Genomic DNA, 16120 nt, shown 5'->3' on the forward strand with positions numbered 1-16120 from the left:
AAGCTTAGAGTGGATGTTCAAACCTTTAGACAGAAAGAAGGTGAATCCCTCTATGAAGCTTGGGAGAGGTATAAGTAACTGACCAAAAAGTGTCCCTCTGACATGCTTTCAGAATGGACCATCCTGGATATATTCTATGATGGTCTGTCTGAGTTATTAAAGATGTCACTGGACCATTATGCAGGTGGATCCATTCACCTAAAGAAAACGCCTGCAGAAGCTCAAGAACTCATTGACATGGTTGCTAACAACCAGTTTATGTACACTTCTGAGAGGAATCCTGTAAGTAATGGAATGCCTCAGAGGAAGGGAGTTCTTGAAATTGATGCTCTGAATGCCATATTGGCTCAGAACAAAATATTGACTCAGCAAGTCAATATAATTTCTCAGAGTCTGAATGGAATGCAAGATGCATCCAACAGTACTCAAGAGGCATCTTCTAAAGAAGAAGCTTATGATCCTGAGAACCCTGCAATAGCAGAGGTGAATTACATGGGGGAACCCTATGGAAACACATATAATCCCTCATAGAGAAATCATCCAAATTTCTCATGGAAGGATCAACAAAAGCCTCAACAAGGTTTCAATAATGGTGGAAGGAACATGTTTAGCAATAGCAAGCCTTTTCCATCATCCACTCAGCAACAGACAGAGAATTCTGAGCAGAATCCATCTAGCTTAGCAAATATAGTCTCTGATCTATATAAGGCCACTTTGAGTTTCATGAATGAAACAAGGTCCTCCATTCGAAATTTGGAGGCACAAGTAGGCCAGCTGAGTAAAAGAGTCACTGAAACTCCTCCTAGTACTCTCCCAAGCAATACAGAAGAGAATCCAAAGAGAGAGTGCAAGGCCATTAATATAACCAAAATGGCCGAACCCAAAGGGGAGGAGGAGGATGTGAATCCTAGTAAGGAAGACCTCCTGGGACGTTCAGTGAACAATAAGGAGTTTTCCTTTGAGGAACCAAAGGAATCTGAGACTCATCTAGAGACCATAGAGATTCCAATGAACCTCCTTCTGCCCTTTATGAGCTCTGATGAGTATTCTTCTTCTGAAGAGAATGAAGATGTTACTGAAGAGCAAGTTGCCAAGTACCTTGGTGCAATCATGAAGCTGAATGCCAAATTGTTTGGTAATGAGACTTGGGAAGATGAACCTCCCTTGCTCACCAATGAACTGAATGCATTGGATAGGCAGAAATTACCTGAAAGGAGGAAAGATCCTGGTAAATTCTTAATACCCTGTAACATAGGCACCATGACCTTTGAGAAGGCTCTGTGTGACCTGGGGTCAGGAATAAACTTAATGCCACTCTCTGTAATGGAGAAACTTGGGATCTTTAAGGTGCAAGCTGCCAGAATCTCATTAGAGATGGCAGACAACTCAAGAAAAGAGGCTTATGGACAAGTAGAGAACGTGTTAGTAAAGGTTGAAGGCCTTTACATCCCTGCTGATTTCATAATCCTAGACATTGGGAAGGATGAGGATGAATCCATCATCCTTGGAAGACCCTTCCTAGCCACAGCAAAAGCTGTGATTGATGTGGACAGAGGAGAGTTGGTCCTTCAACTGAATGATGACTACCTTGTATTTAAAAGCCAAGGTTCTCCTTCTGTAACCATGGAGAAGAAGCATGAAAATCTTCTCTCACTGCAGAGTCAACCAAAGCTCCCACAGTCAAACTCTAAGTTTGGTGTTGGGAGGCCACAACCAAACTCTAAGTTTGGTGTTGAACTCCCATATCCAAACTCTAAGTTTGGTGTTGGAAAGTCTCAACAATGCTCTGAACATCTGTGAGGCTCCATGAGAGCTCACTATCAAGCTATTGACATTAAAGAAGCGCTTGTTGGGAGGCAACCCAGTATATTTAATTATATTACTTTTATGTTTATTTTGTGTTTTATTAGGTTGATGATCATGTGGAGTCACAAAAACTACAAAAAAATCAAAAACAGAATGAAAAATAGAATGAAAAACAGCTCACCCTGGAGGAAGAGCTTACTGGCATTTAAACGCCAGTAAGGCTAGCAGAATGGGCGTTAAACGCCCAGTCTGGCACCATTCTGGGCGTTTAACGCCAGAACAGAGTATGAAACTGGCGTTAAACACCAGAAACAAGCAGCAGTCTGGCGTTTTAACGCCAGGATTGCACACTAAGAAAAGCTGGCGTTAAACGCCAGAAACAAGCTACATTTGGGCGTTTAACGCCAGAACCAAGCATGGAAGTGGCGTTAAACGCCATGATTGCATGCTTAGGGCGTTTTACACGCCTAAAAGGTGCAGGGATGTAAAATCCTTGACACCTCAGTATCTGTGGATCCCACAGGATCACCTCAGGATCTGTGGACCCCACAGGATCCCCACCTACCCCACTTCTCTCTTCTTCACACATTCAAATAACACTATACCCTTCACCAATCACCTCAATCTCTCTTCCCCATCACCTCTTAACCACTCACATCCATCCACACTTTCCCATAAACCCCACCTACCTTCAAAATTCAAAATCTCTTTCCCATCCAAACCCACCCTAAATGGCCGAACCCTAACCCCTCCCCATCCACTATATAAACCCCTCATTCCTTCTTCATTTTCACAAAACACTACCCTCTCTTCTCCCCTTGGCCGAAACAAACACATCTCTCCCTCTCCTCCATTTCTTCTTCTTCTTCTCCTTCTTTCTTCTTCTTTTGCTCGAGGATGAGCAACATTCTAAGTTTGGTGTGGTAAAAGCATAGCTTTTTTGTTTTTTCATAACTATTGATGGCACCCAAGGCCAGAGAATTCTCAAGAAAGAGGAAAGGGAAGTCAATTGCTTCCACCTCTGAGTCATGGGAGATGGAGAGATTCATCTCAAAAGTCCATCAAGACCACTTCTATGAAGTTGTGGCCAAGAAGAAAGTGATCCCCAAGGTTCCTTTCAAGCTCAAGAAGAATGAGTATCCGGAGATCCGACTTGAGATCCAAAGAAGAGGTTGGGAAGTCCTCACCCACCCCATTCAACAAGTCGGGATCCTAATGGTTCAAGAGTTCTATGCAAACGCATGGATCACTAGGAACCATGATCAAAGTGTGAACCCGAATCCAAAGCATTGGCTTACCATGGTTCGGGGAAAATACTTAGATTTCAGTCTGGAAAATGTAAGGCTGGCATTCAACTTGCCAATGATGGAAGAAAACGCACGCCCCTACACAAGAAGGGTCAACTTTGATCAAAGGTTGGACCAAGTCCTCATGGACATATGTGTGGAAGGAGCTCAATGGAAGGTTGACTCAAAAGGCAAACCGGTTCAACTGAGAAGACTGGACCTTAAGCCTGTAGCTAGAGGATGATTGGAGTTCATTCAACGCTCAATCATTCCCACTAGCAACCGGTCTGAAGTTACTATAGACCGGGCCATCATGATCCATAGTATCATGATTGGAGAGGAAGTGGAAGTTCATGAGATTATACCTCAAGAACTCTACATGGTGGCTGACAAGTTCTCCACTTTGGCAAGGTTAGCCTTTCCTCACCTCATTTGCCATCTATGCAATTCGGATGGAATTGACATAGAGGGAGATATCCTCATTGATGAGGACAAGCCCATCACTAAGAAAAGGATGGAGCAAACAAGAGAGCCTATTCATGGATCTCAAGAGACGCATGAGGAAGCTCATCACCATGAAATCCCTGAAATGCCTCAAGGGATGCACTTTCCTCCATAGAATTTTTGGGAGCAAATCAACACCTACCTAGGAGAAATAAGTTCCAACATGGGACAACTAAGGATGGAGAACCAAGAGCACTCCATCATCCTCCATGAAATTAGAGAAGATCAAAGAGCTATGAGGGAGGAGCAACAAAGACAAGGAAGAGACATAGAGGAGCTCAAAAGCACCATTGGTTCTTCAAGAAGAGAAAGACACCACCCACACTAAGGTGGACTCATTCCTTAATCTCCTTGTTTATTTATTTTCCTGTTTTTCGGTTTTTGAGCATTATGTTTTATTTATGTTTGTGTTCTATTACATGATCATTAGTGTTTAGTAACTATGTCTTAGAGCTATGAGTGTCCTATGAATCCATCACCTCTCTTAAAAGGAAAAATGTTTTAATTACAAAAGAACAAGAAGTACATGGTTTCGAATTCATCCTTGAAACTAGTTTAATTATTTTGATGTGGTGACAATACTTTTTGTTTTCTGAATGAATGCTTGAACAGTGCATATGTCTTTTGAATTTAATGTTTAAGAATGTTAAATATGTTGGCTCTTGAAAGAATGATAAAAAAGGAGAAATGTTATTTGATAATTTGAAAAATCATAAAAATGATTCTTACAGCAATGAAAAGCAGTGAATACAAAAGCTTGCAGAAAAAAATGCGAAAAAAAAAGAGAGCAAGAAAAAGAAAAAGCAAGCAGAAAAAGCCAATAGCCCTTAAAACCAAAAGGCAAGGGTAATAAAAAGGATCCAAGGCTTTGAGCATCAGTGGATAGGAGGGCCCACAAGGAATAAAATCCTGGCCTAAGCGGCTAAACCAAGCTGTCCCTAACCATGTGCTTGTAGCGTGAAGGTGTCAAGTGAAAACTTGAGACTGAGCGGTTAAAGTCGAGGTCCAAATAAAAAAAAAAGAGTGTGCTTAAGAACCCTGGACACCTCTAATTGGGGACTTTAGCAAAGCTGAGTCACAATCTGAAAAGGTTCACCCAGTTATGTGTCTGTGGCATTTATGTATCCGGTGGTAATACTGGAAAACAAAGTGCTTAGGGCCACGGCCAAGACTCATAAAGTAGCTGTGTTCAAGAATCAACATACTGAACTAGGAGAATCAATAACACTATCTAAATTCTAAGTTCCTATAGATGCCAATCATTCTGAACTTCAATGGATAAAGCGAGATGCCAAAACTATTCAAGAGGCAAAAAGCTACTAGTCCCGCTCATCTGATTGGAGCTAAGTTTCATTGATATTTTGGAATTTATAGTATATTCTCTTCTTTTTATCCTATTTGATTTTCAGTTGCTTGGGGACAAGCAACAGTTTAAGTTTGGTGTTGTGATGAGCGGATAATTTATACGCTTTTTGGCATTGTTTTTAGTATATTTTTACTATGATTTAGTTAGTTTTTTATTATATTTTTATTAGTTTTTAATTAAAAATCACATTTCTGGACTTTACTATGAGTTTGTGTGTCTTTCTGTGAATTCAGGTATTTTCTGGTTGAAATTGAGAGACTTGAGCCAAAATCAGATTCAGAGGTTGAAGAAGGACTGCAGATGCTGTTGGATTCTGACCTTCCTGCACTCAAAGTGGATTTTCTGGAGCTACAGAACTCCAAATGGCACGCTCTCAATTGCGTTGGAAATTAGACATCCAGGGCTTTCTAGAAATATATAATAGTCCATACTTTGCCCGAGTTTAGATGACACAAACTGGCGTTTAACGCCAGCTCCCTGCCCTATTCTAGAGTCAAACGCCGGAAACAGGTTGCAAAGTGGAGTTAAACGCCAGAAACAGGTTACAAACTGGCGTTCAACTCCAAGGAATACCTCTACAAATGGAAGCTTCAATGCTTAGCCCAAGCACACACCAAGTGGGCCCCGGAAGTGGATTTCTGCATCATTTACTATTTTCTGTAAACCTAATAACTAGTCTGATATAAATAGGACCTTTTACTATTGTATTAGACATCTTATGATTTTTAGTTCATCTTAGGATCATATTGATCACGTTTAGGAGGGCTGGCCTCTCGGCCATGCCTAGACCTTGTTCTTATGTATTTTCAACGGTATAGTTTCTACACACCATAGATCAAGGTGTGGAGCTCTGCTATTCCTCATGAATTAATACAAAGTACTATTGTTTTTCTATTCAATTCAAGCTTATTCCGATTCTAAGATATTCATTCGCGCCTCAATATGAATGTGATGATCGTGACACTCATCATCATTCCCAACCTATGAACGCGTGCTTGACAACCACTTCCGTTCTACCTTAGATTGAATGAGTATCTCTGGGATTCCTTAATCAGAGTCTCCGTGGTATAAGTTAGAATCCATGGACGGCCATTTTTGAGATCCAGAAAGTCTAAACCTTGTCTGTGGTATTCCGAATAGGATCTGGGAACTGTGACGAGCTTCAAACTCGCGAGTGCTGGGCGTAGTGACAGACGCAAAAGGATAGTAAATCCTATTCCAGTATGATCGAGAACCGACAGATGATTAGCCATGCAGTGACAGCGCATTGGACCATTTTCACTGAGAGGACAGGATGTAGCCATTGACAACGGTGATGCCTAACATACAGCTTGCCATAGAAAGGAGTATGAATGATTGGATGAAGACAGCAGGAAAGCAGAGGTTCAGGAGGAACGAAAGCATCTCTACACGCTTATCTGAAACTCTCACCAATGAATTACATAAGTATCTCTATCTTTACTTTACCTTTTATTTATCTTTTAATTATTAAATCTCCATAATCAATTGAATCCGCCTGACTGAGATTTACAAGGTGACCATAGCTTGCTTCAAGCCGACAATCTCCGTGGGATCGACCCTTACTCACGTAAGGTTTATTACTTGGACGACTCAGTGCACTTGCTGGTTCATTACACTAAGTTGTGACAAAGAGCTAATATTATGAACGTGCGTATTGAGTTTTTAGCGCCGTTACTAAGGAAAGAACGATCACGATTTCGTGCACCAAAAATCAAATTAAAAAAAGAAAGTTTTAAAATTAAAGTTGATTACTTGACTAACAAGAAATTAAAAGATATGATTCTAGAATTTAAAATTTGATCCTTTCTTAATAGGCAAGTAACAACTTGAAAATTTTGAAGTAAATCATTAATTGTAGCAAGGATTTTCGAAAATGAAAAAAAAATGAAAAGAAATTGATTTTGAAAAGATATGATTTGAAAAAAATTTGATTTTGAAAAATTATGAAAATTTGAAAAAGAAAACAAAATCTTCCCTCTTGTGCCATCCTGAAGTTAAACGCCCAGAATGGTATCCATTCTGGCGTTTAACGCCCAAAATACTACCTTTTTGGGCGTTTAACGCCCAGCCAGGTACCCTGGCTGGCATTTAAATGCCAGTTTTCCTTCTTCACTGGGCGTTTTGAACGCCCAGCTTTTTCTCTGTAATTCCTCTACTGCATGTTCTCAATCTTCAATTCTCTGTATTATTGACTTGAAAAGACACAATTTTAAAAATTTTTTGAATTTTTAATGATGAGAAATAATCAAAATGCAACTAATCATTGAAAACTAAGATTGAATCAACAATGCATGCAAGACACCAAACTTAGAAGTTTGTATACTAACGACTATAACAATTTGAAAATGCATATGAAAAACAACAAAAGACACAAAACAAGAGAATTTAAAGATCAAAGCAAGGAAATCATCAAGAATAACTTGAAGATCAATGAAGAACATAATGCATGTAATTTTCGAAAATTAGAAGAATGCAATTGACACCAAACTTAAAATTAGACACTACACTCAAACAAGAAACATAAAATTTTTTTTATTTTAAGATTTTATAAAATTTTTTTGTGATTTTTCGAAAATTATTTGGAAAAGAAAATAAAGATATTCAAAATTTTTAATAAGAATTCCAGGAATCATGCAATGTTAGTCTAAAACTCCGGTCCAGGAATTAGACATGGCTTACTAGCCAGCCAAGCTTTCAGTGAAAGCTTCGGTCCAAAATACTAGACATGGCCAATGGCTAGCCAAGCTTTAGCAGATCATTACGTTCAACAGCAAGATTGATAGAAATCAACAAGCCCTTGTGATGATAAGTTGAAACCTCGATCCAAAAGATTAAACATGGCTTCATAGCCAGCCAGACTTCAACAAATCATCATGAAACACTAGAATTCATTCTTAAAAGTTCTGAAGAACAAAATAATATAAATTTTTTTTGAAAAATTTTTCAAAAATAAAAAGTAAAAAGCTTAAATATAAAAATAAAATTACCTAATCTGAGCAACAAGATGAAACGTCAGTTGTCCAAACTCGAACAATCCCCGGCAACGGCGCCAAAAACTTGGTGCACGAAATTGTGATCATCAATGGTGCCAACAACTTGGTACGCACAATTGTAATCTCAACTCTTTATCACAACTCCGCACAACTAACCAGCAAGTGCACTGGGTCGTCCAAGTAATAAACCTTACATAAGTAAGAGTCGATCCCACGGAGATTGTCGGCTTGAGCAAGCTATGGTCATCTTGTAAATCTCAGTCAGGCAAATTCAAATGGTTTTGGAAAATTGATAATTAAAAGATGAATAAAACATAAAATAGGATAGAGATACTTATGTAATTCATTAGTGAGAATTTCAGATAAGCGTATGAAGATGCTTTGTTCCTTCTGAACCTCTGCTTTTCTACTGCCTTCTGCCAATCATTCATACTCCTTTCCATGGCAAGCTTATGTTGGGTTTCACCATTGTCAATGGCAGCCTCCCGTCCTCTCAGTGAAAATGGTCCAAATGCGCTGTCATCGCACGGCTAATCAGCTGTTGCTTCTCGATCATGTTGGAATAGGATCCATTGATCCTTTTGCGTCTGTCACTACGCCCAACACTCGCGAGTTTGAAGCTCGTCACAGTCATCCCTTCCCAGATCCTACTCGGAATACCACAGACAAGGTTTAGACTTTTCGGATCTCAAGAATGCTGCCAATTGATTCTAGCCTATACCACGAAGACTCTGATCTCATGGAATGGAAGGCTCGGTTGTCAGGCGAGGCAACCATGCGTCATGAACCAGGAGGCTAAAAGATACGCACTCAAGCTATTGCAAGTAGAACGGAAGTGGTTGTCAGGCACGCATTCATAGGTGAGAATGATGATGAGTGTCACGGATCATCACATTTGTCAGGTTGAAGAACGAGTGTATATCTTAGTGAAGAAATAGGCTTGAGTTGAATAGAAAAACAATAGTACTTTGCATTAATTCATGAGGAACAGCAGAGCTCCACACCTTAATCTATGGTGTATAGAAACTCCACCGTTGAAAATACATAAGAACAAAAGGTCTAGGCATGGCCGAATGGCCAGCCTCCCAAAGAGGGTTCAATCATCAAAACATGATTCCAAGATAGATTGAAAGATTTCAAATACAATAGTAAAAGGTCCTATTTATAGAGAACTAGTAGCCTAGGGTTACAGAAATAAGTAATTAATGCAGAAATCTTCTTCCGGGCCCACTTGGTGTGTGCTTGGGCTGAGCATTGAAGCTTTCACATGTAGAGACTTTTCTTGGAGTTAAACGCCAGCTTTTGTGCCAGTTTGGGCGTTTAACTCCAGCTTTTATGCCAGTTCTGGCGTTTTGACGCCAGAATTTTCATGCTGACTTGGAACGCCGGTTTGGGTCATCAAATCTTGGACAAAGTATGAACTATTATATATTGCTGGAAAGCCCAGGATGTCTACTTTCCAACGTAATTAAGAGAGTGCCAATTGGGCTTCTGTAGCTCCAAAAAATCTACTTCGAGTGAAGGGAGGTCAGAATCCAACAGCATCTGCAGTCCTTTTTCAGCCTCTGAATCAGATTTTTGCTCTGGTCCCTCAATTTCAGCCAGAAAATACCTGAAATCACAGAAAAATACACAAACTCATAGTAAAGTCCAGAAATGTGATTTTTATTTAAAAACTAATAAAAACATAATAAAAACTAACTAAAATATACTAAAAACAATGCCAAAAAGTGTATAAATTATCCGCTCATCACAACACCAAACTTGAATTGTTGCTTGTCCCCAGCAACTTAAAAAAAAGTAGGACAAAAAGAAGAGAATATACAATGAATTCCAAAAACATCTATGAAGATTAGTCTTAATTAGATGAACGGGGCTATTAGCTTTTTGCTTCTGAACAGTTTTGGCATCTCACTTTATCCTTTGAAGTTCAGAATGATTGGCATCTATAGGAACTCAGAATTTAGATAGTGTTATTGATTCTCCTAGTTTAGTATGTTGATTCTTGAACACAGCTACTTTATGAGTATTGACCGTGACCCTAAGCATTTTGTTTTCCAGTATTACCACCGGATACATAAATGCCACAGACACATAACTGGGTGAACCTTTTCAGATTGTGACTCGGCTTTGCTAGAGTCCACAATTAGAGGTGTCCAGAGTTCTTAAGCACACTCCTTTTGCTTTGGACCACGACTTTAACCGCTCAGTCTCAAGCTTTTCACTTGACACCTTCACGCCACAAGCACATGGTTAGGGACAGCTTGGTTTAGCCGCTTAGGCCAGGATTTTCTTCCTGTGGGCCCTCCTATCCACTGATGCTCAAAGCCTTGGATCCTTTTTATTTTACCCTTGCCTTTTGGTTTAAAGGGCTATTTGCTTTTTCTGCTTGCTTTTTCTTTCTCTTTCTCTTTTTTTTTCTTTTCTCTCTTTTTTTTCGCATATATATTTTTTTCTGCAAGCCTTTCACTGCTTTTTCTTGCTTCAAGAATCATTTTTATGATTTTTTAGATTATCAATAACATTTTTCCTTTTCCATCATTCTTTCAAGAGCCAACAATTTTAACATTTTTAAACAACAAATTCAAAAATATGCACTGTTCAAGCATTCATTCAGAAAACAAAAAGTATTGCCACCACATCAAATAATTAAACTATTTTAAAATTCAAAATTCATGTATTTCTTTTTCTTTTGCAATTAAAAACATTTTTCATTTAAGAAAGGTGATGGATTCATAGGACATTCATAGCTTTAAGGTGTAGACACTAAGACACTAATGATCATGTAGTAAAGACACAAACATAGACAAAACATAAAGCATATGATTCGAAAAACAGAAAAAATAAGAACAAGGAAATAAAAGAATAGGTCCACCTTAGTGATGGCGGCTTATTCTTCCTCTTGAAGATCTTATGGAGTGCTTGAGCTCCTCAATGTCTCTTCCTTGCCTTTGTTGTTCCTCCCTCATGACTCTTTGGTCTTCTCTAATTTCATGGAGGAGGATGGAATTCTCTTGGTGCTCCATCCTTAGTTGTCCCATATTGGAACTTAATTCTCCTAGGGAGGTGTTGATTTGCTCCTAATAGTTTTGTGGAGGAAAATGCATCCCTTGAGACATCTCAGGGATTTCATGATGAGGAATTTCCTCATGCTCTTGCCCATGAGTGGGATCTCTTGTTTGCTCCATCCTTTTCTTAGTGATGGGCTTGTCCTCATCAATGAGGATGTCTTCCTCTATGTCAATTCCAGCCGAATTGTAGAAGTGACAAATGAGATGAGGGAAGGCTAACCTTGCCAAAGTAAAGGACTTGTCTGCCACCTTGTAGAGTTCTAGGGATATAACCTCATGAACTTCTACTTCCTCTCTAATCATGATGCTATGGATCATGATAGCCCGGTCTATAGTAACTTCAGACCGGTTACTAGTGGGAATGATTGAGCGTTGGATGAACTCCAACCATCCCCTAGCCACAGGCTTGAGGTCATGCCTTCTTAGTTGAACCGGCTTCCCTCTTGAAGTTCTCTTCCATTGAGCGCCCTCTTCACAAATGTCTATGAGGACTTGGTCCAACCTTTGATCAAAGTTGACCCTTCTAGTGTAGGGGCGTGCATCTCCTTGCATCATGGGCAAGTTGAATGCTAACCTTACATTTTCTGAACTGAAATCTAAGCATTTCCCCCGAACCATTATAAGCCAATTCTTAGGGTCCGGGTTCACACTTTGGTCATGGTTCTTGGTGATCCATGCATTGGCATAGAACTCTTGAACCATTAAGATCCCGACTTGTTGAATGGAGTTGGTGAGAATTTTCCAACCTCTTCTTTAAATCTCATGTCGGATCTCTGGATATTCACCCTTTTTGAGCTTGAAAGGGACCTCGGGGATCACCTTCTTTTTGGCCACAACTTCATAGAAGTGGTCTTGATGCACCCTTGAGATGAATCTCTCCATCTCCCATGACTCGGAGGTGGAAGCTTTTGCCTTCCCTTTCCTCTTTCTAGAGATTTCTCTGGCCTTTGGTGCCATAAATGGTTATGGAAAAACAAAAAGCAACGCTTTTACCACACCAAACTTAGAAGGTTTGCTCGTCCTCGAGCAAAAGATAAAAGAAGAGAGTAGAGGAAGAAGAAATAGAGGAGATGGAGGGGGTTAGTGTTTCGGCCAAGGGGGTGAGTAGGGTGTATGATGTGTGAAAATGAAGGAGTGGAGATTGGTTTATATAGGAGTGGAGAGAGGGGTAGGGTTCGGCCATGTATGGGTGGGTTTGGGAGGGAAATTGGTTTGAATTTGAATGGTGAGGTAGGTGGGTTTTTATGATGGATGGATGTGGATTGGTGAAGAGATTATGGAGAAGAGGGTAGAATTTGATAGGTGAGGGGTATTTGGGGAAGGGTGTTATGGAAAGCTGTGAAGAAGAGAGAGAGGGATGAAGTAGGTAGGGATCCTGTGGGGTCCACAGATCCTGAGGTGTCAAGCATTTCTCATCCCTGCACCATGTGGCGTGTAAACTCCCCCTTGATTGCCAATCTTGGCGTTAAACGCCAGGTCGCTGTCCATTTCTGACGTTTAACGCCAGCTTTTCTCCCCTTTCTGGCGTTTAAACGCAAGCTCTGTGCCCTTTTTTGGCGTTAAACGCCAGCTTTGTGCCCCTTTCTGGCGTTAAACGCCAGCTCTGTGCCCTTTTCGGGCGTTAAACGCCAGCTTTGTGCCCCTTTCTGGCGTTAAACGCCAGTTCTATGCCCATTTCTGGCATTAAACGCCCAGAATGGTGACAGACTGGGCGTTTAACGCCCATTCTGCTACCCTTATTGGCGTTTAAACACCATTAAGCTTCTCCTCCAAGGTGTGCTGTTTTTAATACTATTTTTCATTTTGTTTTTGCTTTTTCAGTTGTTTTTATGACTTCATATGATCATCAACCTACAGAAAACATAAAATAACAATGGAAAATAAATAGATATAATAAAATTGGGTTGCCTCCCAACAAGCGCTTCTTTAATGTAAATAGCTTGACAGTGGCCTCTCATGGAGCCTCACAGATACTCAGAGCATGATGATGGCCTCCCAACACCAAACTTAGAGTTTGAATATGGGGGCTCTATTTGACTCTACATTGAGAGAAGCTTTTCATGCTTCCTCTCCATGGTTACAGAGGGAGATCCTTGAGCCTTAAACACAAGGGAGTCCTCATTCACTTGAAGGACCAACTCTCCTCTGTCAACATCAATCACAGCCTTTGCTGTGGCTAGGAAGGGTCTGCCAAGGATGATGGATTCATCCATACACTTCCCAGTGTCTAGGATTATGAAATCAACAGGGATGTAGTGGTCTTCAACCTTTACCAAGACATCCTCTACAAGTCCATAAGCCTGTTTCCTTGAATTTTCTGCCATCTCTAGTGAGATTCTTGCAGCTTGTACATCAAGGATCCCTAGATTCTCCATTAACGAGAGAGGCATGAGGTTTATGCTTGACCCTAGGTCACACAGAGCCTTCTCAAAGGTCATGTTATCTATGGTACAAGGTATTGAGAACTTTCCAGGATTCTGTCTCTTCTGAGATAATCTCTGCCTAGTCAAGTCATCCAGTTCTTTGGTGAGCAAGGGGGTTCATCCTCCCAAGTCTCATTACCAAATAACTTGGCATTTAACTTCATGATTGCTCCAAGGTACTTAGCAACTTGCTCTTCAGTAACATCTTCATCCTCTTCAGAGGAAGAATACTCATCAGAGCTCATGAATGGCAGAAGTAAATTCAATAGAATCTCTATAGTCTCAGTGTGAGACTCAGATTCCCGTGGTTCCTCATTAGGGAATTCCTTGGGGGCCAGTGGACGTCCATTGAGGTCTTCCTCAGTGGAAATCACTGCCTTTCCCTCCTCTATGCATTCGGCTATGTGGGACGTGTTTATGGCCTTGCATTCTCTCTTTGGGTTCTCTTTTGTATTGCTTGGGAGAGTACTAGGAGGGAGTTCAGTAACTTTCTTACTCAGCTGACCCACTTGTGCCTCCAAATTTCTAATGGAGGATCTTGTTTCAGTCATAAAACTTTGAGTGGTTTTAATTAGATCAGAGACTACAGTTGCTAAGTCAGAGTGGCTCTGCCTAGAATTCTCTATCTGTTGCTGAGAAGATGATGGAAAAGGCTTGCTATTGCTAAACCTATTTCTTCCATCATTACTGTTGTTGAAGCCTTGTTGAGGCCTCTGTTGGTCCTTCCATGAGAGATTTAGATGATTTCTCCATGAAATATTATAGGTGTTTCCATATGGTTCTCCCATGTAATTTACCTCTTCTATTGCTGGGTTCTCAGGATCATAAGCTTCTTCTTCAGATGAGGCTTCTTTAATACTGCCTGTTGCTGCTTGCATGCCAGACAGACTTTGAGAAATCATATTGACTTGCTGAGTCAATACTTTGTTCTGAGACAATATGGCATTCAGAGTATCAATCTCAAGAACTCCTTTCTTTTGATTTGTCCCATTATTCACAGGATTCCTTTCAGAAGTGTACATGAAATGGTTATTTGCAACCATTTCAATGAGTTTCTGAGCTTCTGCAGGCGTCTTCTTCAGATGAAGAGATCCTCCAGCAGAGCTGTCCAATGACATCTTGGACAGTTCAGACAGACTATCATAGAAGATACCTATGATGCTCCATTCTGAAAGCATGTCAGAAGGTCACCTTCTGATCAATTGCTTGTATCTTTCCCAAGCTTCATAGAAGGATTCACCTTCCTTCTGTCTGAAGGCTTGGACTTTCACTCTAAGCTTACTCAATTTTTGAGGTGGAAAGAACTTTGCCAAGAAGGCATTGACTAGCTTTTCCCAAGAGTTCAGGCTTTCTTTAGGTTGTAAGTCCAACCATGTCCTAGCTCTGTCTCTTACAACAAAAGGGAAGAGCATAAGTCTGTAGACCTCAGGGTCAACCCCATTGGTCTTAACAGTATCACAGATTTGCAAGAATTCATCTAAGAATTAATGAGGATCTTCTAATGGAAGTCTATGAAACTTGCAATTCTGTTGCATTAGAGAAACTAATTGAGGCTTAAGCTCAAAGTTGTTTGCTCCAATGGCAGGGATAGAGATGCTTCTCCCATAGAAGTCGGGAGTAGGTGTAGTAAAGTCACCAAGCACCTTCCTTGCATTGTTGGCATTGTTGTTGTTTTCGGCTGCCATGGCTTCTTCTTGTTTGAAAATTTCTGTTAGGTCCTCTACAGAGAGTTGTACTTTAGCTTCTCTTAGCTTTCTCTTCAAGGTCCTTTCAGGCTCAGGATCAGCTTCAACAAGAATGCACTTGTCCTTGCTCCTGCTCATATGAAAGAGAGAAGAGGAAAGTATGAAATTCTCTATGTCACAGTATAGAGATTCCTTGAGGTGTCAGAGGAAAAGAAGAATAGAAGGAGGAGGTAGAGAGGAGAGAATTCGAACTTATAGAGAGAGTCTGAATTGCTGATAGTGGAGGAGTGTTAGTCCTTAAATAGAAGGGTGTGAGAAGAGGGGAAGAATTTTCGAAAACAAATTAAAAAGATTTTGAAATAATTAAAAGAAATTTTGAAAAAAATGGTTGATGATTTTCAAAAATTGAGATTGAGGTAATAGTTAATTGATTTTGAAAAAGATTTTGAAATTAGAAATAAAAAGAATATGATTGAAAATTATTTTGAAAAAGATGTGATTGAGAAGATATGATTGAGAAGATATGATTGAAAATCAAATTAAAAAAAAGATAGTTTTAAAATTAAAGTTGATTACTTGACTAACAAGAAATTAATAGACATGATTCTAGAATTTAAAATTTGATCCTTTCTTAATAGGCAAGTAACAACTTGAAAATTTTGAATTAAATCATTAATTGTAGCAAGGATTTTCGAAAATGAAAAAAAAATGGAAAGAAATTGATTTTGAAAAGATATGATTGAAAAGATATGATTTGAAAAAAATTTGATTTTGAAAAATTATGAAAATTTGAAAAAGAAAACAAAATCTTCCCTCTTGTGACATCTTGGCGTTAAACGCCCAGAACGGTATCCATTCTGGCGTTTAACGCCCAAAATACTACCTTTTTGGGCGTTTAACGCCCAGCCAGGTACCCTGGCTGGCGTTTAAACGCCAGTTTTCCTTCTTCACTGGGCGTTTTGAAC

General features: G+C 39.8%; 2 non-coding genes across 2 annotated transcripts; one reads left to right on the plus strand and one right to left on the minus strand.

Moving 5' to 3' along the window:
* LOC112752714 (small nucleolar RNA R71) lies at window positions 1-108 on the minus strand. Its single transcript, XR_003177137.1, has one exon. It is a non-coding gene; the product is annotated as a small nucleolar RNA R71 (small nucleolar RNA).
* Window positions 109-14642: 14534 nt separating this feature from the next.
* Window positions 14643-14750, plus strand: LOC112753001 (small nucleolar RNA R71). Its single transcript, XR_003177405.1, has one exon. It is a non-coding gene; the product is annotated as a small nucleolar RNA R71 (small nucleolar RNA).
* Window positions 14751-16120: the final 1370 nt, after the last annotated feature.

Source organism: Arachis hypogaea, chromosome 15 (genome assembly GCF_003086295.3).
Source record: "Arachis hypogaea cultivar Tifrunner chromosome 15, arahy.Tifrunner.gnm2.J5K5, whole genome shotgun sequence".
NCBI classification, from domain to species: Eukaryota; Viridiplantae; Streptophyta; class Magnoliopsida; order Fabales; family Fabaceae; genus Arachis; species Arachis hypogaea.